General features: G+C 38.0%; 1 protein-coding gene across 2 annotated transcripts in view; it reads left to right on the top strand.

The window, feature by feature from the left end:
* Positions 1-27910, top strand: part of LOC118742341 (rho GTPase-activating protein conundrum) — a 194057-nt gene that overhangs the window by 34615 nt on the left and 131532 nt on the right. Inside the window, exon 1 of one of the 2 annotated variants that reach the window (XM_036474339.1) lies at positions 12365-12489. The exons of the other annotated variant lie outside the window; for it this stretch is intronic. The gene's annotated coding sequence lies outside the window, so the exon portion shown is untranslated. Of the gene's footprint in view, positions 1-12364; positions 12490-27910 lie in introns of those variants that run through there. 2 annotated transcript variants of the gene reach the window in all.

Here is a 27910-nt window from a genome sequence, read left to right as displayed (position 1 = left end):
AAAAATTTCAGAATGGGTAGTTCAAAATTACGCTTGTAATTAAATTTTAAACAACTGCGAAAGCGCTAAAAAACGCGCGCTCTCCTACGCGTGCAACATTTTTCTATGTACCTACTTGTAAGTAACTATAACAGGCTGCATGCTCGCAGCTGAATTTCTTCAGCATTAAAAGACAAGTTCTGAATGTATGTTTTTTTATTAGGGTTCTAATTACGCCCTTCTACAATAATGAATATGAATATCTACTTTTTTCAACGCTTTCTATTCTGAAATCGTTACAAAAAGAATAAGCCTTAATTTTTTCAGGTTCTACTTAAGTATTTGAAGAACAGTTTTCAATAAAAAAACTTAAAAAAAATCATTACTAAATTTGAAAAAAAACTTAATTTGCTATTATTTTTTTAATATCCAATTTTTTGTATTAATTGTATCGACTTCTCGTAATCCTCATATGAAAGCCAAGAAAAAGTCATAAATGGTACGATGATTAAGTTTGTTTTTTATTAAAATGCTTGTTTGCGCGGAAGCATATATTAAAAAGCCCTTTTTTGGCATGCTTAAAATTCAAAAAAATATATCTCGTAAACGGTATGTGTCAAATGAAAATAAAAAAATGCGTGTATCATATTTTAACCCAAAGAATGCAAAGAAAAATAATTTGAGCGGAAAAAAATTTTTGGTGTAAATTTTGCATGGATTGACCCATATATATATATTATAAGATTTTTTTTAATGAATACTTTTAGGCAGAATAAGCTGTTAGTTAAAAAAAAAATCTTTTAATTCGTTCTCAACGTGCTCTGTGCTAATTTGTCGATATACAATTAAATTTCATACAAAATTGCCGGTGGAGAATTCACCGTACGGGGACCAGATTTCTGTGGCCTACTATTTTTTATGAAAATACTACTTATTAGTTAAAAAAACATGTAAATCAAAACTTCAAACTTTAAAGAACATTTGTAAGAATTCGACGAATTTTATAAAATGCTCATCAAAATTTTTATAAGATTTTCTAGAACTACATATTCAAAACAATGCAGTTTTGGTCTACAAAAGTCCATTAAATTGTAGCATAATAAAGTGGAAGTTTGAAGTACCTTGGACTTATCGTTGATTTTTGGCAATTTTTTGTTCGCGAATTTTCTTCCATCCAAATTGATTACAACTATTGTTTGTATAGAGAAAATGAGCAAAATCTTCCACAAAAAAAAAAAAATCATAAAAATCAACGGTACGTTCTAGCTACTTCAAATTTGCACTTTCAATTTAATGGGCTACAAAAGTGCAAACTCATAATGTTTCTAAAAAATCTAATTAAAAACTCAAAATTCTGATGAACTTTTGTCGAATTTCGCTAATTAATTTCAAATGTGTAAAACTGTAATTTACAGAAAACTGCGATAAATCAATAACTATTGAAGCTATTTGACTCAAAATCGATGATTGCAATAACAACTAAGCGGAAGATTAGATTATTATAGATTTTTGGATAACGGGCGTGGTGCCGCCCACTTGTGACCACAAATGTGTATCTCGGTAACCGGTTTATCAATTTGGACCAAACTCGGTGCACGTAATAACCTTGGTACGGAAAAGCAATTTGAAGAAAATTATTCAAATCAGATTAAAATTACACCCGCTTCCCGTATAACGATAAATTTCAGAAATACAAATACTCCGGCATTTTAATAACTGAGGACTCTAATTTTTCTCCAAGTTAAAAATTTCTTAACAGTAAATAAGACTGTTATAGACATTTAGGAATTGAGCGTGGCACCGCTAAGTATATTACTACGAAGGTCAATCTCGGTAACCACTTTATCTATTTCTACTAAACTAATTTCAATTATATCATTAAGTCTAACGCAGAATATTATCGAAAACGTTTGAAATCGGGAGAACAGCCCTGCTTATTCTGAAAGGTAGTTTAAAGAACGTTGAATTGACGATATTTGATACCTGCGCCGCACAGTGCCGTCTAAGTGGCCAAAAATCGAAAAATGCGTTATCAGCAATGTGAACTTGTTTGGTATTTTTGTAGACACAATTTATCCACTAAAAAGAATTAAACTGACTTTTCTCTAAAAAAATAATTATATGCTGCCAGCCAGGAAACCACTAAACTCGACAAATTTTATGCTAAGAATTTTAATAAGAGCATAGCCTTCGTAAGCTTTTGACAGAAAAAAATGTCAAAAATATATTCTTTGAAATAAAATGTTGGTTTGACGTTTCTTGTTGCCATATAGATAGTAGAGAATTACAGAAGTTAAAATTTTTGGAACAAAATTAAACTCAGGCTGTCCCTGCGGTATTCCAGAAAAAAAAATTTTTTAAACAAGATTTCAAAAAATGCTAAATTTTAATGGAATGAATAAAAAATATATGTAAAAATAGGTTACTAGCTTTCAAAAGAAGAAATAAAAACCTCCCCTTTTTTTGCACTTTCTGAAGTAATGCGTTTTTCGCTAATGCAAAAAATATTTTTTTAATTTTTTGTCAGTGCCTTGAGATCTGCACGATTCGTTCCATTTTCAAAAATGAAGTGGCAGATTAAAAAGCTTGACCTGTGGACAATAGAAGGTTTTTTTTTTAAGAGTTGCCACCTGTTAAAAAATAAGATTGTTAAAAGATTGTATTGAAATTTTTTTATAAGTCAAATGAATTATTAAGAGATGGGTATCAATCGAAATGTGTATTAACTACATGTATAGAGTTGCAACCTGTTTAAAAAATCAAATTTCACTTGAATTAAAGGAATTAGGTAATTTAAATAGATAGGTATCACCATAAGGGAGTCAGACGGAAGAGGTTTAAGAAAGGTTTGTAAAGTCGAATTTAGTTCAACTAAAATAATAATTACGTCAAACCATAGGATTACGCCATCGTATTTGTTATTTTATTACAAATACTTCATTGTCAATCAGTGATATGTTCTGATTACATTCTTTTTAAATTACTGGACTCTTAAATTAACTCAGGAATGTTTTTACACTTCACTTATTTCTTGCCAAATATGTAAAATTTTTTCATTTGTCTGATACTCATATTGATATACATATTTCAGTTACCTTATTCCCTCAATTAATTTAAATTTAATTTCTTAAACATCAAGCAACCCTTCTACGTGTCGTTTAGAAGTAAAGTATTTTCAAAACTAGTTCAGTTGATACCCATATTGTAATATCTAATTCATTTAACTTACTAAATAATTTTAATAAAATTTCTAACAGGTGGCAACCCTTTTACAAAATTAGATAATTTTATTATACATCTACAGGCCTAGCCCTGTCATTTGACACCTCGCTTTTGTAAATAGAACGAACTATATGTACATACCTATGTAAAAGCCACAAGAACTCAAATTTTCAAATTCAAACTGCATTTACAGTGAAAGTATGAAAGTTATCCAAAAACAAATTGCATTTTTGAATTTAGTGTCCTCAGTTTTATTAAGAAGCGAATTTTCATTTACATCCGTACATAATTCTATTTTTGCCTACATTTTATATGGAGAAAACATCCCTGTTGGTCTGAAAAAACGTCATTTCCTACCCAAAAACGTCTTTTTCAATTGAATGTACAAAAAATTGGCGGTTAGGGCTCGATATGTTCGTAATGTATATTAAAATGTCATTTCGACAGAGCACATTTAAAATTCATTGTAAACTGGTTGTTCATATAAAAATAGTTTTATACATAAACTTTTGAACAGCTGATTAAGTCATCAATATTATGATCGATTTTGGCTGTTTCTCTTTCGTTTATTACTTTTCCAAGCTCATTAACAAACAAAATATAAATCCACAAAAATTATAAAGAATCTGAAAATTTTCAGCTAGATTTTCAACTTTTTATTCAGAGTTTTTAGAATTTTTTTTTTGAGTATGCAGTTTGATAGCCCATTAAATTTCAGGGCAATAATGTGCAAGTTTAAAGGGGCTTAATAATCGCGTTGATTTTTAATAATTTTTTTTTTTCTTGTAGACATTTGGTTAGGGGCTCGGTTGTCGAAAATGCTAAATTACGTTCTGCTAAGAAGGAGCATAGCAATATCAAAAATTTGTTACGAATTGTTGTTAGTACTTGTAATTTTTTACTGGGAATGCATACAATAACCCAAAATACAAAATATTTGCAAGAGGGAGCGAACTCGAGAGCGTAACAACCCGACAGAGCTGCAAATTCTTGCAAGTAAAAATTTTACTAGCAGGAATTTGCAGGAGTCAAAAAGTAAGGTTATGTTTCAAATTCAAATGTAAACAAACTGGTTAAGAGGATGATTTGATGAAACATAATTAGTGAAATGAAAAATTAAAATCTATTGTAGATTTTTTTATTTTTATGACGATGGGAACTATTCCCAATTAAAAAGAAAATTGTGCGCTAAAACTTAACCGTCAGAAAGTGTCAAAATGGCTTCAGCTGCAAGTTTTTGCTAGTTTTGCGTTCAATAACTTTTTCTTAAAATTTTCTCTTGCTCTTAATTTTACTCTCTATTTTTCTTTTACGCTCTCGCCGCAAGTACTTACTGGAAAAGTTATTGAATGGACCTAATATTTCAGTCTTTTTTGTGTTCATTACATTTTCAATGAAGTCTTAAAAAAGTCGCCTACTTTTTTCTGACATTTTGTGCTGCACAGCTTTTTTGATGCTTTTCGAGCATGCCTGCTGCAATAGGTCGGCTTTTCCTGAATTGGCTTTTAATGTGCAATTGCAAAGATTACAGCAAGCCTCATAACCGCAAGTGTTTACACAACCAGCCTTTGAACACGGGATCCTTAGTCCAAGAATCCAGAAAAAATCTTTTGAAGCAGCTGCAGCAAAACACAAAGATTGTAAAGATTTATTAGGAAAATAATTCAAAATCAGTAACAAAGAAGAATTACTGGGAAGTTAAAAAACGTAATTTTTTACACAAAAAACGTCCAAACGTCAACAGGGTACAAAAAACGTCCAAATGACGTTAAAAACGTCTACCTGGCAACGCTGCCGACGATGTCGATGTCATCGGCATACGCCAGCAATTGTACGCTATTGTAGTAAATTGTTGCACTTCATTACTGCATACTGCCGAAGGATGAGATGGCGTTGCGCTTTTAAATCAAAAGTAAAAACTATTAGTTTATTGACCCACAAGCAAGAAAGTCCTTTTTCATATTGTAGCTCACTTAAGCGAGCGCCTACTGTATTTATGTGTAAATCTTTAGCTATATCACTACTCATTATACAATATTAATTTAGACTTCAGTGATGTTAGTACATACTTACATACAGCTCCTATATCTTTGTCATATAATTAAGTTGAATGCTTGCACCGAGCACAAAGCTGGTGCAGGCAGACGTACACTTCCGTCCTTATCGAGCAAATAGAGATTGCAGCTAGTTTGTCGGCAGCATTATTCGCTAATCGAGAACATGCAACTTGCGACCCTTCTCAGATTTCACTCGCTCTCCTCCCACTTGCCAACCCATGCGAAGGCCTTCTTTAAAAGATAATATTCCCCAGTTAAGTTTTTTTTGTTGTTGACTTGTGCCCAGTTGCTCATTTAAGCGGGTTTGCAAACTTACAGCAAAGTTTGCCGATAAGAATGATTCCTTCATTAACTAGCTGCAATCAAACACAAAGTAAAATGCGATTACCTACGCGTTAAGTCAGCATCTGCTTCTCAATGCCATTGTGGAGGTTGTTGCCGTGGCTGCATCCCCTACATCTCCCACTTCAGTTGCCCTGCTATCGCCCTACATTTTCACTTGCTAGCCGACCACGTATACCTACATATGATAGCAAAGCTCTGGATCCTATGTATGTGTGTATATTCATTGCCCAGAGGATCGGAAAGCAACAACATAATTATACATACGATCGATAGTTTCTGGGATGATGTCTGTCTCACCTGCGACCACAGGATGCTGTCGCAATAGCACTATAATATCAAAAACAAAAATATTGAAATCATGTGTAGGATATACATTAGGGTGGTCAAAAAATGCATGTGAAAAAGTAATGTCGGAATTTTTATGCTCTCACCCCCTAGGATTGCTCCATACCGAAACAAATATACCCTTATTTTTTTATTTTGAAATCAAAAAATATTTAGAGGTCGCTCAAAGCGCCTAAAGTTTTCCATGTATTTTATATGGGGGAAAAAAAACTTTTCGTAGAAATGGTATAGAATAGTTAAAAACCAATATTTTTCTACCAGAAAACTTTGTTTATCTGCAGGAGATTCCCAGTAAAAAATGCCCAATTGTATATTTAACCATTTATTCATTGCAACTATAATTTAAAGAGCCGCTAAAAACCCTGAAAAATGCAATGGGGCGCCCAATAAAAAATCGTTAGTATTAAAATATGGTTAAATAAAAAGTTGGGTATTATTATTGAAAGTCTCCTGAAGAGAACTAGAGTTTTCCGATCGAAAAATATTGACTTCCAACAATTCTATACCATTTCTAGGAAAAAAGTTATTTTCCCCATATAAAAATACATGGAAAACTTTGAGCGCTTTGAGCGACCTCTAAATATTTATTGATTTCAAAATAAAAAATAGGGGTATACTTTTTTCGATATAGAACAATCCTAGGGGGTGAGAGCATTACAATTCCGACTTTACTGTTTTTGGACCACCCTAATATACATACATATGTCCATATACGACTACATTCAAATACAGACACTGGAGATGGGGATCAGGAGCTAGTCTGCTTAATGTTAATGACTTTGAAGGCGACGTGTCGCTGGCGACGAGAGAGACGGTAGCGAATACAACATTGAAACTACGTAGTAACAGTCTTAAAAGCTTGTTTAACATTGATTAAGTTAGAAGTTGATTGCAACATTTAACTAGTTAGATTTTCATGTGTGGTGTTAGCCGTTTGAAGTCTTTTCCAGTTTATTATGTGAATATATAAAGCTTCAATCACTCCAGCAGGATGTTAGACCGTCAAAATTATGATAACCAACAATAATACCAGCGCTGATAGGAAGATGTGGCCTATCGGTGTCTTGACCGGTTGATTGCAACTTAATTGGAAGTGCATTTCCATATTGATATGCACATGTACACACGCATCGTCGTTTAAAGCACAAAACCGCGTATCGTCATTTGCTTAACTGACATTTGCTGCCAATAATTGGATTTGCTCACACAAGCTCTTGGCTCAATTATTATGCATTAATCCTGAAATATACTAGCGAGAAATGCGAGAACCATTTTGAACTATAAGTGTTTTTGTTCTCTAGAAAATAATTCATGCAACCTCACATACGCGGTTTTTGCATTTTGTTGATACGCGGTTTTGTACTTTAAACGACGGTATGTAGTATGTATATACATAGTGTATACATTAGACTGCATCACCAAAAAAATTTGTTAGGAATCACCTTAGTCAACTTAAGTCAACACCTCTTTATACAGATATCCAAAAACTGACACAAATCCAAAGATATTTCAGCTTGTCAACAAAATCGAAGAAGAACATCCAAACTATAATTTTATCTACACCGATGGTTCATCAAAGTCTCAACCTTACCGATGTGTACTTCAGTCTTTTCAGCAGAAATCATAGCAATGCATCAGGCAATCAATCATGCTTCCAATAAAAACTCAACTCATCTGAAGATTCTTTGTCATTCTTGTCGATTGCTGAAAATTAGTCTGCTAAAGAAGCATCCGAATCCCCACTAGAAAAAACCAACAATTGTAACACAGCCTAAATAAAATTCAGTGAGTTTTTCGAAAAAGAAGTGTACACAATTTTAACAGTTTAAATTCCTTCCTGAATCGTAAAATGAAGAGTGCACATCATTTTCAGTGTACACTTGAAAGCTCACAGTAACAGAATTCATCTATGAAATCTATAGAATTAAAAATAAATAAATTAGACTTAGTTATCTACCACACCCCGAGGATTTCAACCTCGTATCTCTTCAAGGACGCTCCAATATTCATATTCAAAAATGTTTAAGCATTCTCAACTTAACAGAAAATAAATAGTTTGAACTTAAATTTTTACTCCAGTTCATATTGAATTTCATGACGTTCTCACACAAATGGGACCTACATCTGTTTTAGTCGCCTCCGAACAGCCAATGTTTTTATGTGAAACGTTTTCATTTAAGAAGACACTCGGATGGTTGCGATTACCTGTCGCGAGGCGACCGTTTTAGAAATAACTTTTGTTTTGTTGGGTGGTGCTCTGTCCTGGGATACAACTTAGGCCCGACAGCGTTGTAGTACGCACATCTAACCACTCGGCTACGGTGGCCACCTTTCTAGCATACATAATGGACTTACATATGTAAATTAAATTTGAAGATGCCCAGGTTTTTTTGCTCAAAATTAAAATTTAGAATTAAGAAAAAAACAACGGTCTAAACACTTTAATATGTGCGTACGAATTTAGTGCACCTGTAGTCTCTCCTGTTGGTTAAAGTCAGATTCTCAATGACGCATTAAATACATTTTAATTGTTGATAATTTCAACAATTGGTAAAATTTGATCGGTCATTAAGAATATACTATACACATATGTACATAAGTATATAGGTATTCATTTTGCTAATTAATATATTCAATACGAATATATACGAGCATTAATTCATACATCCCTGCGCAGTTATACATACATATGCATGTACATATTTACATATATCAAAACAGTATGAGTGGTTTAACTAGATGCGAGCGTATATAAGTTCAAACACGATGCTTCGTTTAGGCCACCTGACTGGAGCTGCTTAAACCGGTCACCGGAATAATCGATCGCAACTAACCGATCAGTGGAGTCATGTTCTGCTTTTTGTAGTAAACAACGCCAGGTTAATTCGCTTATACCACACAATTCGTTCTATTCATATGTATGTACGTTTGTACATTGGGCACAAATACATTAGTGGTATTCACTAAATTGAGCAAATGGCCTGGTACCAGTGATCGGACTTCTACCGCATTGTGCTAGATCTGCCACTTTTTTGAGCATCTACCACTCAAGGTCTGAAATTTATCACATATTCGCGTTTTTGAGTACATAGTTTTATTTTTGCTTGACATAATTTTCTTAATTTTAAGAGCAAAAATTGTCCAACACTAAACACGATATGGTAACAAGAATGATATAATACAAGATTCCGCATTCCCGGCGAAATTTCTCACGTAAAAGTAAACAAATCCGAATGGGAGCATAAAATAAACTGTAAAATAGTAAATTTTCTCAGTAATCAATTTTTCGACAGGAAACGCGGTTTTATTGTGTTAAATTGTAAAATATTTGGTTTATAAAAATAATTAATAGCGAAAATGGTAAAAAACGGCGATTTTTAAGAACGTATTAGCAAATTTAAGTGCATCTAAGGTTTCTGAGGCGTTGTTTACTTTTACTTGAGAATTGTCAATATCGGCAAATCCCAATTAGCTGTTTCTGGAACGTGCCACATTTGTTCGCTACTTCGTGATGTGATAAAAAGAAAAGCTGGCAGCACTCCACAAGGTTGCAGAAATCTCTTAATAGGGCTTTCGCACGAGGCGATTTTTCAGGCAACTTTTGCGTTCTACTCACGCAGGGTTGCACGAAAAAAAATTGAATGGCTAAGAATATCAAAATATAAAAAATATCAAAATACTCGCCATAAAAAGGTGTTTGCACTGTTCAACTTTGCATTCTGCTTTTGGTTGAACGGTCTTTCAACTAATCGCTTTCAACAAAGTTGGTCGCCAGCCAATATTTAGCCATTTAACTTTTTTTTCGTGCAACGCTGCGTGAGTTGATCGCAAAATCGCCTCGTGCGAACACCTTTTAAAATATGTTCGAAAAATATCTTAATATGGAAGGAACTGCTTTACACTGTCAAGGAAAAAAATTGCCAAAACTCAACGCAATTTTTAGCAACTTCAATCTTGCACTTTATTATACTAAAAGTAAATTGTTTTAGAGTCTAATTAAAATGTTTGCCATTTAGGTGAAACCTTGCAGAATTTTTTTAATTTTTGTACAAAATTTGATCCAACCCCAGAGATCTACCACATTTTTTTTTAAATTTACCACATTTTTTCCCAGATTCTACCACACAGAATTTTTTTTTGAAGTCCGATCACTGCGTGGCACTCAGCAACGACCGTTGCTTGAGCTCATCTGCTCTTTTGCCAGACTGCTAGTGCCCTGGCTCACTTTGGTAAATACCACCAATCTCATTTGTGTTTAAACCTCGTAAACTGAACTATTGAAGTGTTCACAGTTCGTTACAAAATGTCGGCGTCAATTTGTAAAATTTATAACATTTCGCGACGAACTATGAACACCTCATACATATACATATTTAAACAAATATAAAATAATAGGGGTATTCACGATCCGGTGCATTCTGTCTATCATGGTGCATAGAAAGCATGATTGGATAATTTTGTTGTTGTCTGAACACATGTGACGGTATGCAAATGATCGAGAATACCCCTAGTGTAACATAAATTATATTTCCCCTCCCCATTTTTATAGATATTTGATTGTTGTCATATTGTCGGATAGAAACTTCGAACTGTTTTCCAGCCTGGCAGCTTCTAATAATTCGCATTATCTTTGGGTAGGATTAAGGTACTAATGAAAAAAATCCATCATGTGAATTTACCGAGAAAATTCTTTATCTACATACATATCTTTAAGTAAATATTTTATTTTAAATTAACCAATTTTTGTTTATTTTCATGAGAATAAAAAAAAAAATACTAAAATATGCATGTCATCACGTTTCATTAAACAGGGATGTGATGGTTTTCCGTTTAAAAAACTTATAAGAAACTTGAGTTACCTACTCTAATAATAATAATGATAGATTGGCGCTTACACATATCTTAGTGTTTGGCCGAGCTCCTTCTCCGACTTGTGGCGTGCGCCTTGATGTTGTCACACAAGCTAGGGACCTACAGTTTTACGCCGACTCCGAACGGCGATTGTATTTTTATGGGAAGCTGTTTTTCAGAAATACACTCGGAGGTTTGCCATTACCTGCCGAGGAACGACCGCTGTTAAGAAAAAAAAAACTTTTTTTATATTTCTTTGCGATGTTGCTTTGACCAGGGCTTGAACCCAGGTGCTGATGAGTGAAAGCGCGCTCTGCTTACCACTACACCACAGCAGCCGACAGGTATTTGGTACTAGGCTGCGAAAAAAACTTTAAAAAGGGCCATTACATACATTTTCCGAGAAAATTGGTATTTTCACTTTTCTTGGTGTTACCGCGTATTAATGGCGTTTACTTTTAATTTTTAGGCTTTTATGAAAATTCTTAAATTTGCATGCCATCAATAAAAATAAATCTCAATGGGCCAAACACGTCGCATTTTAATTTAACATACCTACATAGATATTTAAAAAATAATATAATTGTTGGAGGTTGAGGTATACATTTGCACAGTTCTGCGCTAAACTGAGGAAGTTTCAACTGCGAGATATAGTAATGACTGAGTGCTGCTGTACTTAGTTGTTGGAAAAAGTTTAAATGAATTAGCAATAAATGCTAGCTACCAAATCAAAGATACATGAATACAAAACAACCTCAATTAGGCCAATTAAAAACAGATAAAACACACATGCATACGATAAAACAACAGCAACGCTAAATGAGACAATTTATAAAGGACCTTGATAAGTACATACCTATGTACATTCATATGTACGTACTTACATATGTACTTATATTTGTTACTACATACTCGTACATTAATTGGCTTTTGCTTTTGTCATTTTCACAACTCGGCTGGCAGTTTAATAAAATCTTTAACGTAAATGAGAATAAATATTGATTTTATGAATGGATGCAGGTACATACAGGGTGGGCCAAATAAGACCTACCAATGTTAAACACGTATAACTTCTTTATTTTTTAATATTATTGTTATTTTCTTTCTGCGAGTTATAGTTAATCTCTTGGAAAATCGTAGTGGATACTTACAGCAAGAACACCAACAACGACTACAATACGCTATTCGTTTTACGCATTTAGCCACACAAATTGATTTTTTGGGTAATGTTTTGAATTCGGATGAAGCGCATTTTCAAGCAAAACTGTAGATTGTGTGGCTCTGAAAATACAAGGGAAACACACCAGCACCAGTTACACCCATCCAGGTGCATTGTTTGGTGCAGTGGTATGGCTGAAAAAGTTATTGGCCCATATTTCTTCGAAAATGAGGATGAAACGCCAGAAACGATTTATGGGACTTCTTACAGAACAATCATTGACAACTTTTTGCGGCCAATGGCAGAGAAGCATCCAAACACAACACTACAACAAAACAACTACACAACTAAACTACTACTACTAAACAACTAAAAAACTAAAACAAAAACACTACAATTAATGCCGTAGTTAGCTTTTCCAAATTCGAAAAGTGTAGTGCTAACTTGACACACGTTCAAATTTGTGGTGCCAACAAGATGGAGCGACTGCGCACACTGGTGGGAAAACTATGGGCTTGCTGCGTGAAATTGGTAGGTTTTATTTAGCCCACCCTGTACACACATGTGAGTAGTGTGACCAGGTTAGCCTTTTTGAGGATAGATTTAGCTATTATATTCTTGCTATAGCCTCGGAATCTAGACCCAGCTTCGTGGCTTTTTTAATGCTACATTTTCTATAAGTAATTTTCATATTTTTAGTACTCTGAGAAAAAGAATTTATTTTATAAAAAAATTTTGCTGTGAAGTTTCTACCTATCCTTATCGCTTTTTTCTACCCGGAAATGTTTGACTAATGAGACTAATCTTTGGAAATTCGAGTAGCCAAGATGAAAGATTAATTGAATTGCAATGGTAAATTCTAATATTCAATACGACCTGTCTGCAGTTTTCACAAAAGTGAGATTCCTATACACGGTAAAAAGGCCCAAATTCAATAAAATGTACAATTTTTTGCCGCCCATCAAAAAAATATATACATACATTTTTTTATAATACATAGTAAATGTTAACAAAAGTTGCAATATTTTCAATTCGTGTAAAAAAATCAATTTTCTCTACAGATTTGATTGCATTTGTGCATATACAGGCAGTGTGAAATGTTAGTGTATATCTTGTTCTAATATAATATTTACAATTATTTTCATGCTTTTTTCACTAATTACACAGGTTTACAAAAAAAAGGTTTCTGCATATTGAACCAATCCATAGCGGATCCCTACACGTCAGGTACGAAGACATTTGAAGGTCCAGTAGGGAAAAATTCGTTGAAAAAACTGAAAATTCAAAGCAATTCCTCTGAATTTGACCATGGTATGACCTCTAGATAACCTTGAAGATTCAAGGTACCCTCATATTCGGATTCGGCGACAAAAAAAAACTAAGCATATGAATTTTTATTTTTATTGAATAAACTTTTTTTTCAGACTTCGGGTTTGCATTTAGCGCGTAGAATACCATAGGGATATAGAGGTTTGGTTCAATATGCAGAAACTTTTTTTTCTAAACCTTTGTTACTTATGAAAATACTAGCCAATGCCCGCTTGCTTCGCGGCGCCTAATAAGAACTTTTGCATGGGCCAATGCGAAAATAGCGTTTAAAAGAAAAACGGTCTGTAAAGTAAAAACATTTAAACGACTAAAGAGCAGAATCCTCCTCATACATAGGTCAAAAATAGTAGCGCTTTGATGCCATATAGAATACTAATCCCTTTCGATGTCATGAGCTTTGCCGATGGTCTTATTTCCACCTGTGAAATCTGCCAAGCGTGCATAATCTTCTTTGAACTTGCAACTACAACTTTGGTCCTTATAAGGAAACCTAAGAGCACAGATGAGCGTTTTCTGTTATAGGAGGACCAAGAATCCTCACTGCCCCACAGGATGACGGTTTTCCCGTACATTGGCTAAATGAGTGGTGTGATCTCTTGAATATCGATCAAATTAAACCATTGAGATACCTGCCGTGTTCCTCCTTGGATGGATGTGGTCGAATCTTTCCATGTCAATTCGCCACTTTTACAATTCGTCTTAATATTTATGAACTGGTTTCTTTGAGTCTTACTGATCCAATAACGGCCGCAAGGAGCAATTTCGTTCATCAGAGGTAAATGCAAGATCGCATTAAGGGTGTATGAGGGCGCAGACAAAGAATCGCTTACACAATTTCATTTAGCCATCTGAAAAGTAAATTTATATAAAATAAATATAGGACCAAAGAAGGCCAAATCCATGGGTTTTTATGTACTACGGCTGCAGCGCCATCTTTGGGTCGCTTTTCTGCAAAACCATTGCTTATCATGAAATGATTACGTATTATAAATTTCAACCAGGTTGTATTAAAAATAAGGATTTTCTAAATTTCTCGCCTCCAGCGCCACCCAGCAGATCCATTTCTTGCAAACGAAGTCATCATACATGATGCAATAATACAAGGTGTTATCGGTTGGCAACTTCTCGCTCTAATTCCGCCATATTGACTGCCTTAGGTGAAACAGTGTTACTTCTTTAATAATTCTTTGCCTAATAATATAGTTGAATTTTTTTTATTTTTTTCTCAGTATACACATTTTGTTTCCTCAAAAAGGTATTATATCTTATTTTACTTCATATCATTGCGAATATACTATAAAAAAGCAATAGAATATGTATAGAAGAAAATATGAAATTTTATATTCTTCCCCCAAATGGGGATTCTTTTTCTTCTTTGTCTACTGAACTAAGGCAGTGTCAAATCGAGCTGTCACAACTGATACCACCTTGTATTATTGCATCATGGTCATCATACAGGAGGCTCACGTGTCCCAATTATTGATTGTTCATCTTTTGCGATAGATCGCTGGCGATTATTCTCTTGTGTACTGTGCAAGGATGAACTGTTAAATAGTTAGCTTCAGAGCTTTTTTTAACATTAAATTTTGATGACGTTGTGTTTTTCTATTATATATATGCTCAAAACAACGTGCTCGTTATGTGTCGTAAGCACTCTTTGAAATGAAATCTTCTGCGATGACATGCCCAAGTACCAAAATTTCTCTGCGATGAGCATTTCGCTTGCGCTGAAACTAACAAATCTCCTGCGATGACTGCACGCTAATGACGACAGCAAGTAAGTTCGTTATTGACAACATATGTAGCTGTGTAAAATTTCAGGACGTTAGCTTAAACATCTCCAGGCATAAGCGTTATGAAAAGTTCAGTTTTTATGGGAGGTACCATGCCCCCTTTTCCAATACCTGCCATTCTCCGTCATGAGCACGGTATTAATAACATACTTATATAGCTGTGTCAAATTTCACGACGTTGGCTTAAGCGGTTCCAGCCATAAGCGATATGAGAATTTCAGTTTGTATGGGAGGTGCCACGCCCCCTTTTCCAATACCTGCCACTTTTTCTGAAAATAAGGTATTGTTAACATATGTGACTGTTTGAAATTTAGGGCGTTAGCATAAGGCGGTTCCAGAGATAGGCGATATGAGAACTTAACTTTATATGGGAGGTGCCACGCTCGCTTTTCCAATACCTGCCACTTTTCGCCATAAGTACGCTACTGATAACATATGTAGCTGTGTCAAATTTCAGGACTTTAGCATAAGCGGTTTCAGACATTAGCAATATGAGAAGTTCAGTTTATATGAGAGGTGCCACGCCCCCTTTTCCTATACCTGCCACTTTTTGACATAAGTTCGGTATTGATAACATATGTAGCTGTGTCAAATTTCAGAACGTTGGCGTAAGCGCTTCCAGAGATAAGCGATAGCAGATGTTCATTATGTATGGGAGGTGCCACGCCCCCTTTTCCAATAGCTTCCAGTTTTCGGCGTAAGTAAGGTATTTACAATTTATTCATCCGTGCCAAGTTTCAGTTCTCCAGCTTAGTTGGTTTAAGAGATATACTGGTGCCCTCAAAAAAGGGATTTCAACATTTTATTGTGACATATGTATAAGAACATTAGGCATATTGCAAACCCAGCGCACCCTATCGTGTAATTTTCTAGTTCAAATATTCCTTTTCAATTGGCTAAATAATGTTCTAAATATGAGCCAAATCTGCAACTAAATGTAATTTTTAGGAATATCCCGGCCCCAGCGGCACCTAGCGGTTAAATTTTTAGTCGGGATATTTCCCTTCAAGGTGCTGACATACGTTTTCAAATATGAACGAAATCGGTCCAGCTGTTTGAAAGTGACATACAATATACGGAAAACTCTATGAAATTGTGAAATCGGGACGTCTCAGCTTTCTTAATTTTTTGGCAACAACAACAAAAAGTTTTGAAATTGTTTAAAACAAAAAACCTTCCACACAGAAGATCCAAAACAGTACTTTTTACATAATTGAAAGCGGTTCAGCCGTTTCGTCAGGCGTCGCGGTCATACGAATGACATTTCATTTATATATATATAAGATAGTTAATTCTATAATATAATCCATATATGAGTAGTCCACTGCCAAGTGCGCTATGTAAAATTTTTTAGATTTTTAGTTTTTGGTGGATAACGTACCAGTATTTAAAGTAGTTTCATGTCCACTAACAGCTTTGTGCCAAGTGTTTCAATATTCTGAAAAAATAGCATCAAATGGTAACTACTCTTGCAAAAGTCGCTATCATACTTATTTATAAACTTTCAAAAGCATCCATCTTATGATGAACTTAGAAAACTGCTTTAGGTCGTATAAGCTGTTAATATTATCGTATGTTATGTTATAATTTTATTAGGCTCTTATTTATCCAAATCAGGTGATAAAAAAATTAAATTTGAATGTTACTTGTTCCCGTAGTCGTTTTTTTTAATTTATGGCTTTCTATTATAGAATCACCTAACGCTGTTTGCAAGTGGACTACTCATATATCAGGGTTTCATTCTTTATATCAAGTTCATAGAAATTTAAAAAATTTGTATCAAAATTGTTATTCAGAATTTCTAGGAAATTTTTGTGTATGCAGTTCAAATTTAGCAAAACAAAGTGCACGTTTCTAGTCGCTAAAATTACCGTTGATTATTTAGACTTTTTTGTGGAGGGTGTTGCGCGTTTTGTTCCACATAAAAATTTATTTTGATTTTGCGGTATATGGAGGGAGTTGCGCGTTTTCTTCCATATAAAAATAGATTTTGATTATGCGTTATATAGATGAAAACGCACAAACGGATAGCCATTATTATTATTATTATGAGCCTTGAGCACTGCGACCTCTAGGGTGGTCTATTGTGCGTGGCCCTTTACCCTATGTATGAAGGCTTTTAATATAAGCTAGCACTTCGGTGGGCTTTTTGTTCCATATTTCGAATGGATTAAGTGTTGTACCACCTAGGTGAGCGAGTCTGCGTCTAGCGAGAGCAACACATTCACAAAGGATGTGTTCTGGCGTTTCTTCGTCCATCTCACAGAAGCGACAGACGCTCGTGTCTGAAAGATTCATTTTACTGAGGTGATAGCAGGGAACAATGTCCCGTGAAGTACCCAGTGAGAGTTCGAAGGTCCTCCCTGCCTAGATTTATGAGCTTTTTTGAAGCTTCTTGTGATGGACAGATGAACCGCTTAGCTTGTCTTTGCACCGGACATTTATTCCAGTGCCTGTCGAATTTTTTGTCGACCCACTTGTTTATGACCTCCCTTAAGTGGGCTTTGGTGAGCCCGCAGAAGGGTTCCGGGCCATGGAATAGTGTGGTGGCTGCGTGTTTTGCTAGGCGGTCCGCCTGTTCATTGCCGTCATGGCCCTCGTGCCCCGGCACCCAGCCCAGTAATACTGTGTTCTTGCTTCCAAGACCGTTTAGGGTGTTGAGGCAGTCGTACACTAGTTTGGATGTTTTTATGTGGGACCTCAGTGCTAGCAAGGCAGCCTGACTGTCCGACATAATGCAGATGTTTTTAGAGGATGTGCCTCTTCTGAGGCATTCTCTGCCACAGATATCGATCGCATGAATCTCTTCTTGGAAAATGGTGGGGTAGCTGCCCATTGGTATCGATCTTTTAAAATTCGGCCCAAATATACCAGCTCCAGTTTTTCCATCTTCAAGTTTTGATCCGTCAGTGTACCAAACTTCAGCTCCGGGTTTGGTGTAGGGGTTTCCTGTGCTGCAGGATGCTCGGTCCGCAATAGATACCTTGAAATTCCTAGAAATTACTAGTATCGGAGCTACTGAGTCCCTCATATGCATTATGGGGTCATTTGTGAATTTCATAAGGACCTTCATATGACCTGTCATGTTTCCGGTTTTTAACTCGGAAGTATTTAGGATTCTCAGTGCCGAGAGACTGGCCTCCCTCTCTATTAGAATTGGGAAAGGCGGTATGCCTACAAGAGCACTAAGTGCATCAGCAGGACAGGTCCGCATAGCCCCTGTTATACCAATGCACACCATTCGGTGTAGTTTGCTTAGTTTTGCGCTAGCAGTTCTTTGTGTCGCTTTTGTCCACCATGCCAAGGATGCATAGGTGACTATCGGCTTCACAACTGTGTTGAATGACCAGAAAGTCATTTTGGGGGAGAGTCCCCATGTCTTCCCGTAAAGTCGCTTGCATTCGAAGAAGGCTCTCATTGCCTTGTTTACGGTTGCATCCAAATGTACATTCCAGGTGAGTGTCTTATCTAGCCACACCCCCAGGTATTTTGCTTCATTTTAAAAGCCCTATTCTAGTGCCGCCCAGAGTCAATTCTGTCATGGATAACTTTTTCCTCCGGGTAAACGGAACCAGAATAGATTTAGTAGGATTAATGGATAATCCGTTGGTGTCACACCATCTTTGCGTAATGCGCAGGGCTTGTTGCATGCGGTTGGAGATCGTTTCGCCATGCAGCTCTGTTACACAAATTACCAGATCGTCTGCATAGCCTTGTGTTTCAAAGCCATGGTCGTTCAGTAGGAACAGGAGTTCGTCTATAACCATAGTCCACAGAAGAGGAGAGAGTACACCCCCTTGAGGGCAACCTCTTGTGGCTGTAATAGATTCTTTCGTGCCTCCCAGCTCCATCCTGATCTTCCTTGTTTTTAGCATAGAAAGCACCCAATTTATTATGATGGGGCTCACTCCCTTGCATATCAGGGCATCTCTTATTGCCCTGTATGACGTGTTGTCAAAAGCCCCTGAAATGTCAATGAAGGCACAAAGGGCTATGTTCTTAGACTCCAGAACCTTTTCGATTTTCGATGTAAGGCTGTGAATGGCAGTCTCAGTGGACTTGCCTGGTTGATAGGCAAATTGGTTCTTATTCAGTGGTCGTTCCGCTAGGTTGACTTCTCTGATGTGTTGATCCAAGATTTTCTCCATGCCTTTTAAAAGAAAGGAGCTGAGGCTAATTGGTCTGTAGGATGAAGGCATTTGCTCCGGTTTACCTGCCTTCGGTAAAAATACCACCTTAGCCTCTGTCCATCTACTGGGAATGTGACCCAGTAGGAGCGACGCTCTGTATAGTCTGGAGAGGACTGGGGCTATGTAGTTACTTCCTTGTTGGAGTTGACAAGGATAGACCCCATCTGGTCCTGGTGATTTGTATGGGCTGAAGGTAGATACCGCCCATTGCACTCTTTCTACCGTGGTAAGTTTAGTTGCAAGGCTTCGCTCTCTACCAGAAGTGCGTGCTGGGACACCCAATTCCGGTAGATAATAGCCCGCTTTGCAGCCCGGGAAGTGAGTGTCTAGCAGAAGTCTGCAAGTCTCTTCCGGATGCTGAGTATATCTACCATCTGGTTTCTTTAGAGTGCCGATCGTATTTTTGTGTTCCCTATTTAGAGCTTTTTGGAGGCGTACTGCCTCTGGGAGGCTCTTTATTTCCTCGCAGTGGTTTCGCCAGCTAGCTCTTTTGGATTTCCGCAATTCTTTGTTGTAAGAAGTTAGTGCAAGTTTGTACGGATTCCAATCACCCGTATTCTTTGCTCTATTGAATAGTTTTCTGGCTTGGCATCTCATTTGCTCAAGCTTCTTGCTCCACCAAGGCACATCACGTTTGGATTTTACCTTTCCTTGGGGACAGCTACTATTGAAAGCTATTCCAATGTCTGAATGAAGCTGTTCAGCTTCAGTCTCAAGCTCGTGCGCAGTCGTAATTTGACCACCATGGCTGTTTCCACCTTCTTCCATGATAAAGCGAAAGAATTCCCAGTTCGTTTTTCTGGGATTTCTAAAAACTAGTTCATGCTCAGGAAAGTGGCCAATGTCGAATTCTATGTGCATATGGTCCTACAGTGATACCTCCCCTGAGACGCGCCAGTTTGTGACAGACGCTGCCATGTTCTGACTACTTAGAGTAAGATCTAAGACTTCCCCTCTAATAGCGTTCCTGAACGTTGGTTCATTGCCATGGTTTATAATACTTATATTATAACTACTTATAAACTCAAAGAGGTACTCACCCCTTTTGTTGGTGTCGGTGCTCCCCCAAACAGTGCTATGGGCATTTGCATCACAGCAGAGGATCCAAGGTATACCACTCCGCCGGCAGTGATCAGTAAGCGCCTTTACTTCAGGTGTCGGGGCTATCTCCTCCTCACCCGGTAAGTACGCGGAGGCAAGCACCCCCCTAGGAGTCGAAGTTTTGGCCCATACCGCAACGAGATCTGCCGTAATGAACTGTGAAAGAGGGAGAAACGTTAGTTTGTTACTTAATAGCATCGCCGCTCTTGGCGACAGCTGGCGGCATAGATAATCTTACCGTCCTTTATATTAAGGCCTTTGACGTCACCTCTTAATATCCAGGGTTCCTGGATGAAGGCTACACCTAAGCCTTCGTTTGTGAACCTCCTATGTAAAACATCTGATGCTGCTTTCGCGTGGTGAAGGTTCACTTGGAGGCATTTAATGTGCCTCGGATTTGTGAAGTTTTTGGGGTGAGGTGCCATTACTTGCGGTCTTTTCGGCCGCGAGCAGCCACCTTCTTCCCCCTGTTGCCCTTCAGCAAGACCGCTTCTTCGGCCGTCCTTGCATCTCCCTTGCCTTTGCGGCTGGAAATAGCCGCTTTGGAGCTGCCACGTAGTGGTGGCTGTTTTGCAGGCTTTGGGGATGCGATGGGTCCGACGTTCTTTTGGGCTTCTTCCAGCACCTGTTGTAGGGTCGGGCATGTTGTTGTTGCTGTTTTCGGAGGCGTTGTTGGAGCTTTGTGCATTACGTGTAGCTCTGTGCCAACCTCCGATGACTTCTGCTGCACTTGCGTGTCATTGGGTAGCTGCCTGGGAGCTACGACGACGTCTTTGGAGCAGCAAGGTTGCTCCTCCGAGTTAGGGTATTCGGTGTCGGCGGCATCTTTGTCTACCACGGGCATCGACGGTTTGGCTTTCTCCCTAAGTTTTACTACGCCAAAGCCATAGTTTACCACGTTCCCGCGGTGCTTTAGCGTGTCTGCTGATAGCGGGTCAACTGCAACGGTGATTTCCGCCATGCTGACCTGCGTACTCGATTCAGAATGCGCCAGTCCGGAATTCTCAGGCCGTCATTCTGTGCCTGAAGCAGACTGAGCGCATCCTCACTGGCAGTGCTGTCCAGGTCCGAGAAGAGTCCCACAAGAATGATGCGGCGAGGTGTTTCTGCCTCCTCGACCACTTTCATCTTCGCCCTTTTCCATGGAGCCAGCTTTGGAACAGTGTTCCGTATCCACCCCGCGGTCGCAGCATCTCTGCAACTGATGGATAGCCATCCCGAGTGGAAGGTGCAACCCTTGAAGATAGGCTTTACAGCGCTAACTGTGTTGCTCCTGACCGCCCTGAGGATGGCATTTTGGATAGCTCTGAGCTCATCCGTTGACCACACTGTGGTTGGATAGTCCTCTGGGACTAAACCCAGCTTCACTCCGCACAGTGCATCCCTAAAGGAAACTGGCTCCCCGCGACAATCTGCAGGTGCATGCGGCACAGTTGCCTCACCGGTGGGCACAGATGCAGTCCCAGCTGGCCTGCTCCCTGCAGATCCCTCACCAGATTTGGCAAATTTCTTCGGGAATCGCCTCAGCGGGGTAGAGCTATCAGACCTAGGTCTTTTTTTGGAGAGTTTTTTTTTCCCTCCGTGGTGGGCTAACGGGTTCTTTGGCTTTTTCTCTAGCCTGCTCATAGCTCATTCCCTTTTCTATGTACCGCTTGAGGCGTTTCCGACCGGGTCCGCTAAGCCGCTCCCGCTCTCGAGCTTGGTGAGATGAGTTGTTCACCGGAGAGGCAAGCAACTTCTGCTCATCCTCCGGCGAGATATCAGATAGCGTTCTGACGGGACTTGCATCCTGTCTCACGCTAGTATCCACCATCTCTACGTCATACGAGGGACTATGCGCCCCCAATAGTTCTGTAGCGATGGTTTCTGTTTCGACAGAAGTCGAAAGGCCAGCATTGGCCATTGTTTGGAGCTGTGCAGCTCCTTTTGATTTAAATTATTGTTACATTCCATGTGTGTCCCACGAGTATGGGGGAAGGGATGTCAGCTGGGACATAGCCCCCAATATCCCGAGCAAGACTGCTTACAACCAGAGGACGCCAGGTATCTGGAGGCCACCGTTATAAGACACACTTACGTAGTGCCATTCATCCCATAAGCACGGTACGGATGACACTCGGAATTACGGGTTTTATCGAGTTGTCCTCTCTAGATCCGCCATATTCAGTAAAAGCAGGGGCACCTCTCGCTGGGTGTGACTCGTCGCCACGTATGGTCGGTCTTGAGCCATCCGCTCCTGACTCAGAACATTACAACACGTATGTATGAAGCAATATCAAGAGCCTTGACCCCCAACGGATAGCCATAGTTGCTTCAAAAAGGCCCGAAACAAACAAAAAAGGCCCATATTTTGTGGCAACCGTATATAAAAACCCACCTTAGACCTAGCTGTCATAGATGATGTTTGCTGACCTTGTATATCCTTTTTTAGAGGAACTAACTAATGAGTTTCAAAGTTAAAATTGCAATCAATGAAGAAAGTTAAGTCTCAGATGTATTTTAACATCAAAAAGTAGTTTTTGTGAAAACTGCAGATAGGTCGTATTAAATATAAGCCATCAAAATGTTACTTCTGTCATAAAATCAGTGGGCAAAATGAGGACCTATTATTAATCTACCCCAGTGGTTCCGAACTTTACCAGCTAGCCACCCACCCACCTTTCCTTATCCTAATACCTCCACGGTCCATAGAGTCCATGGTGATGTAAAAAACCTTACTTGTATCACATCCATTCTTACTTATATATATATGATTTACCATCAAATATTGTCAATACATACAATTGCGGTCAAAATAATAGCACAAAAATTCAGAACTTTTCTTTATTTTTTTTTTTTTAATTTTCATTTAAAGTATAGTTCGATCTAAAATAGAAACCGCATAAATAAAAATTTCAAAGCTTGCATAAAGTTCACAAAAATTTGTCAAACTTCAAAATATTTCACCAAAATTTGAAAATCTTCGAGTATGCAGTTTTGTAGCCTATTCAATTTAAGTCCAATAAAATGTAAGTTTCTGGTCATCAAAGAATACCGTTGATTTTTTAGTATTTTTTTACCGGGGCTGTTGAGTATTTTCTTTCATATAAGAAATCGGAAAAAATTTAATGGAGTGGTTAGCAGTGCGCGCTTCCGCATTGCCGGGATTCAAGCTCAGCTTAACCTAACATAAAAAAAAGAAGTTTTTTTCTTATAGCTTCTCATGAAAAATAAATTTTTTTCATTCGGAGTCGGCGTAAAACTGTAGGTACCTGTGATATCATCGAGGTGCACGCCACAACTCGGCCAAACACTAACTCAACTGGACTACTCAATCTGTAATCTTTTGAATATACAAAGGAAATATAGAAAATTGTACATTTGCACCTAAACTAAAATAAAGTCCCCTGAAGAAAAAATAATGTGTGCGCTTACATTTACATAAATAAATACAGAAACAACTGAATAATAATAATGATAATAGATTGGCGCTTAGACCCCTTTTAGACACGTCAAGTCTTGCTTTCAAGTCTGCTCGGTTCATAGGCGAAGGAGGTGAGAAGAGAGGGGAAAAGTACATTCGTCTAACCTCCTTCGCCAACGAACGAGCAGACTTGAAATCAAGACTTGACGTGTCTAAAAGGGGTCTAAGCGCCAATCTATTATCATTATTATTATGAAGTTGTTTCTGTATTTATTTATGTAAATGTAAGCGCACACATTATTTTTTCTTCAGGGGACTTTATTTTAGTTTTGGTGCAAATGTACAATTTTCTATATTTCCTTTGTATATTCAAAAGATTACAGATTGAGTAGTCCACTTGTAAACAGCGTTATGTAATTTTATAATAGTAAGCCAAAAATTAAAAAAAAACGGCTACGACAACGAGTAACATCTAAATTGAATCTGTTTTTTATTACCTGAAAAGTAGGATAATAGGATAGGCCTAATAACATTATAACATAACATAACATAATATAACATAACATTAACAGTCCAGACGACCTAAAACAGCTTTCTAAGCCCATCTGAAGATGGAGACTTTTAAAACTTTATAAATAAGTATGATAGCGACTTTTGCAAGAGTAGTTACCATTTGATGCTATTTTTTCCGAATATTGAAACATTTGGCACAAAGTTGTTAATGGACATGAAACTACTTTAAATACTGGTACGTTGTTACCAAAAACTAAAAATCGAAAAAATTTTAAATTGCGCTCTTTGCAAGTGGACTACTCAAATGTTAATTACGATATTGTTTGAGTGTTTTTACTACCCAGGCACATATGAATGAATGTATGCACACATGTTCAAAGATGTTTGAACAGTTTATTATAGTTTTGGAATCGAGTCGCGATCCACCTGTAACCCTTTCGCGAGCCACCGGTTGGGAACCGATGATCTACACCTTTTGGCAGTGCTTTTTAAGAAAAACCTTCCCTTTGGAAGCTTTCTTAAAGGACCTTAGCTCATCTATTTGGAAGCAGACGACTTTTTTTTTTATAAACGGATTTCAACTATTTGGAAGCAGACGTGTTTTTTTTTAATAAACGGATTTCAAATAACGAAAAAACTGGAGTGGACTGCGATGTTTTGAGCGAAAAGATTAAAAAAATTAATTCAATGAGTACCGGCACTTGAATTTGTAGAGGAGCTGTTAAATTTTTCGGCATAAAAGTGCTGCCCTTTTTAGCTTATTTTTTGACTGCCTCTAACTTTTTCCCACGATTTTTTTTTTATCAATTTAGCTAAATGTTTTGCGATCATCTGGTCACGCTGCATATGAGTGCGTCCATGTGGGTAAATAAAGCTGGTGTTGTTTAATTTTTCGCAGCCAAGTTCTCAAATGTGCGGAGCAGGTTAAGAAAAGTCTGCTAATTGTTTGCCTACAATAAATGATAGACTGATTTACAAATATGTATCATGCATATATACATATATATGTATGTATTCATAGATTCATACAATGTAACTACTATACACATGGGCGTAGCCAGGTAGGGGTAGGAGGTGGGGGGGCCCGGCCCTCCTTAACTTCAAAATTTTTGCCTAGATATTCAAAAATAGTACCACTAAACGCTTGCTTGATAATTTCGGCCCCCCTAACTTTCAAGGTTTTTCCTAAATATATACTGTATAACAAATTATACTCCCAACGCTAACAAAATAATTAGTAAATTGATTTAAAAAGTGGATATGTGGATCATCCGGTTCTGTTTCAAGTTATTCTCTCTAACTTCAAAGCACTTCCATTTAAAAAGGGTAAAACCCTGGCTGCAGTCGACAATTAGCAAAAATAGTTCAATTGTTTATTACTTTGTCTTTAGGTTTGTGTCTTTTCTAAGCGTACAACGAAAGTTTTGTATCACAGAACCAATCTGAGATTATTGATAACACAATAGACCGGTTGGGTGCACAGCCAAGACATTTACTTCTAAAGTATGACAAAACAATATCAAGTAATGCATATATTTAGCATAAATGAATATACCAGCATAAAAATCTGCAATCAATACAATACTCAAAATGTTCAATACGTCCACATATTTATACATACCTATGTATATAATTTAAGAGAAGATATTTCGCTGCAAAGCAATGATTATAAATTATTAGTTTACCTTACAAAATTGCGGAGGAATATTACAGAGTATACGGAAAAAAGTATATTTTTTACATTTTTTATTTTGAATAACGTCTGGTTTAGAGGTATGTAGAGCTATGAATTTAAAAAATACATCAGGGTTTGGTTGAGATATTCGCTTTTGACCACTATGTTTTGTACATTTCCCAGTACTGCAAAGCTTTTGACTGCCATTCAACTGGGAGTGGCTCGCGTGCGCTGGGTTTGGATCCCGCCACGTTAAAACCCTGCCCAATGAAAAACAACACATGCCTCGGATGATACCCCTTTCTTTTGATGACGATCACGGCAAACATAGGAAGGACTATGATTTTAGGGTATGCACTTGGAATATCCGAACCCTTAATCGGGATGGGGCCTCTGCCCGGCTGGTTGATGTCCTAGGGAAAATAAAGGCTGTCATCACCGCCATCCACGAAATGCGATGGACGGGGCGAGGAAGGTAAGCGTGGAGCCTTGCGACGTCTACTACAGTTGCCACGTAAAGGAGTGCAATTCGGTGTTGGATTTGTGGTGGGAGAGAGACTCTAGTGGACGAAAGTCTAGCCACAATCCGCATCAAAGCGAGATTCTTCAACATCTCATTCATATGTGCCAATGCCCCGATGGAAGAGAGGGATGAGGCATCCAAGGCTCTGTTAGCTTAGAGCGTACATATTAGCTGAGGGTGATCGACTTCTCCGGGGCCCGAAACTTGGCAGTATGTACTACTGGGTTCTAGCAGATCCATCAAGCTACATGGATGTCTCCACATCTAAAAACGGGAAACCAAATCGAGCATGTTGTGACAAAGGCAAGGCATGCTTCCATGTTTTAGATGTACATACGTACACTCCGAGGGCCAAACATCGACTCGCACTACTATATTGATGCATCCAATATACGACCCAACCTCGGAGCAGCAAAAAAAGGGCCCCCAACAAACGAAGGAAATTTCAACGTCGAAAAGCTGCAATCAAAACAGAGCCAATGGATTCGGCGCTCGACCCTCACACCTGTTGTGAGAGAACACTCTTCAACAAACCGACTTGCGCGATCAGTGGAACCACATTTCCCGCTCATTACTGGTACGATGAGAAGTGTGAGAAAATGCTTGAAATTCTGGCCGACAGAAAAAACACCCGAAATTTTTAGCAGAGGGTTGAGCGACTTATAAAAGGTTTCAAGACTCTTGTAGGAACAACCATGCCGACCTAGTGAGCGATGTCCAGAACGTACTCAGATTATGGAGGGAACACTTTTCGACCCTTTTGAATGGCAGATGCACTGAAAGAAGTGGAGAAGACGAACCCGAGGTCCCAGTCGATATCCCAGCGCCTGACTATGACGAAAAGTGCCATAGGTGCTTGAGCTGACGGCCTGTCAGCTGAGCTATTTAACTACGATGGCAAGGAGGTAATAAGATGCATGCCCGACGACTGGAATTTAAGTGGGCTCTGCCCAATCCACAAGAAAGGCGACCCTGCCATGCGTGCCAACTACCGCGGGATCAGCCTTTTAAGCATAGGTTGCAAGGTGTTATCGAATGTATTGCCTACTATAGACCAGGTATTCACAATATGCCAAATCTTGAAAAAGACCCGCAAGAAAATGATCGGCCTCACCACCTATTTGTCGACTTTAAAGCCGCTTTCGACAGCACTAAAAGGAGTTTCGTATATGCCGCTATGTCTGAATTTGGCATCCCCTCAAAAGTCATACGGCTGTGAAAAATTACGTTGAGCAATACCACCAGCTCTGCTCTGTTGCCGTTCGCCCCCAGACGGGGTTTCAGACAGGGCGACTCTCTTTCATATGACTTCTTTAATCTGATGTTGGAGGAGATGATAAGATCTGCAGAACTGAACCGCTCAGGAACAATTTACTACATGAGCGTACAATTGCTGTCTTATGCCGATGACGCGGTAAGAAAAAT

The sequence above is a fragment of the Rhagoletis pomonella genome, unplaced genomic scaffold (genome assembly GCF_013731165.1).
Source record: "Rhagoletis pomonella isolate Grant_MI unplaced genomic scaffold, Rhpom_1.0 Rhpom_scaffold_00007, whole genome shotgun sequence".
Taxonomy (NCBI): domain Eukaryota; kingdom Metazoa; phylum Arthropoda; class Insecta; order Diptera; family Tephritidae; genus Rhagoletis; species Rhagoletis pomonella.
Note: the sequence above shows the minus strand (reverse complement) of the source record. Positions and strands in the feature narration are given on the sequence as shown.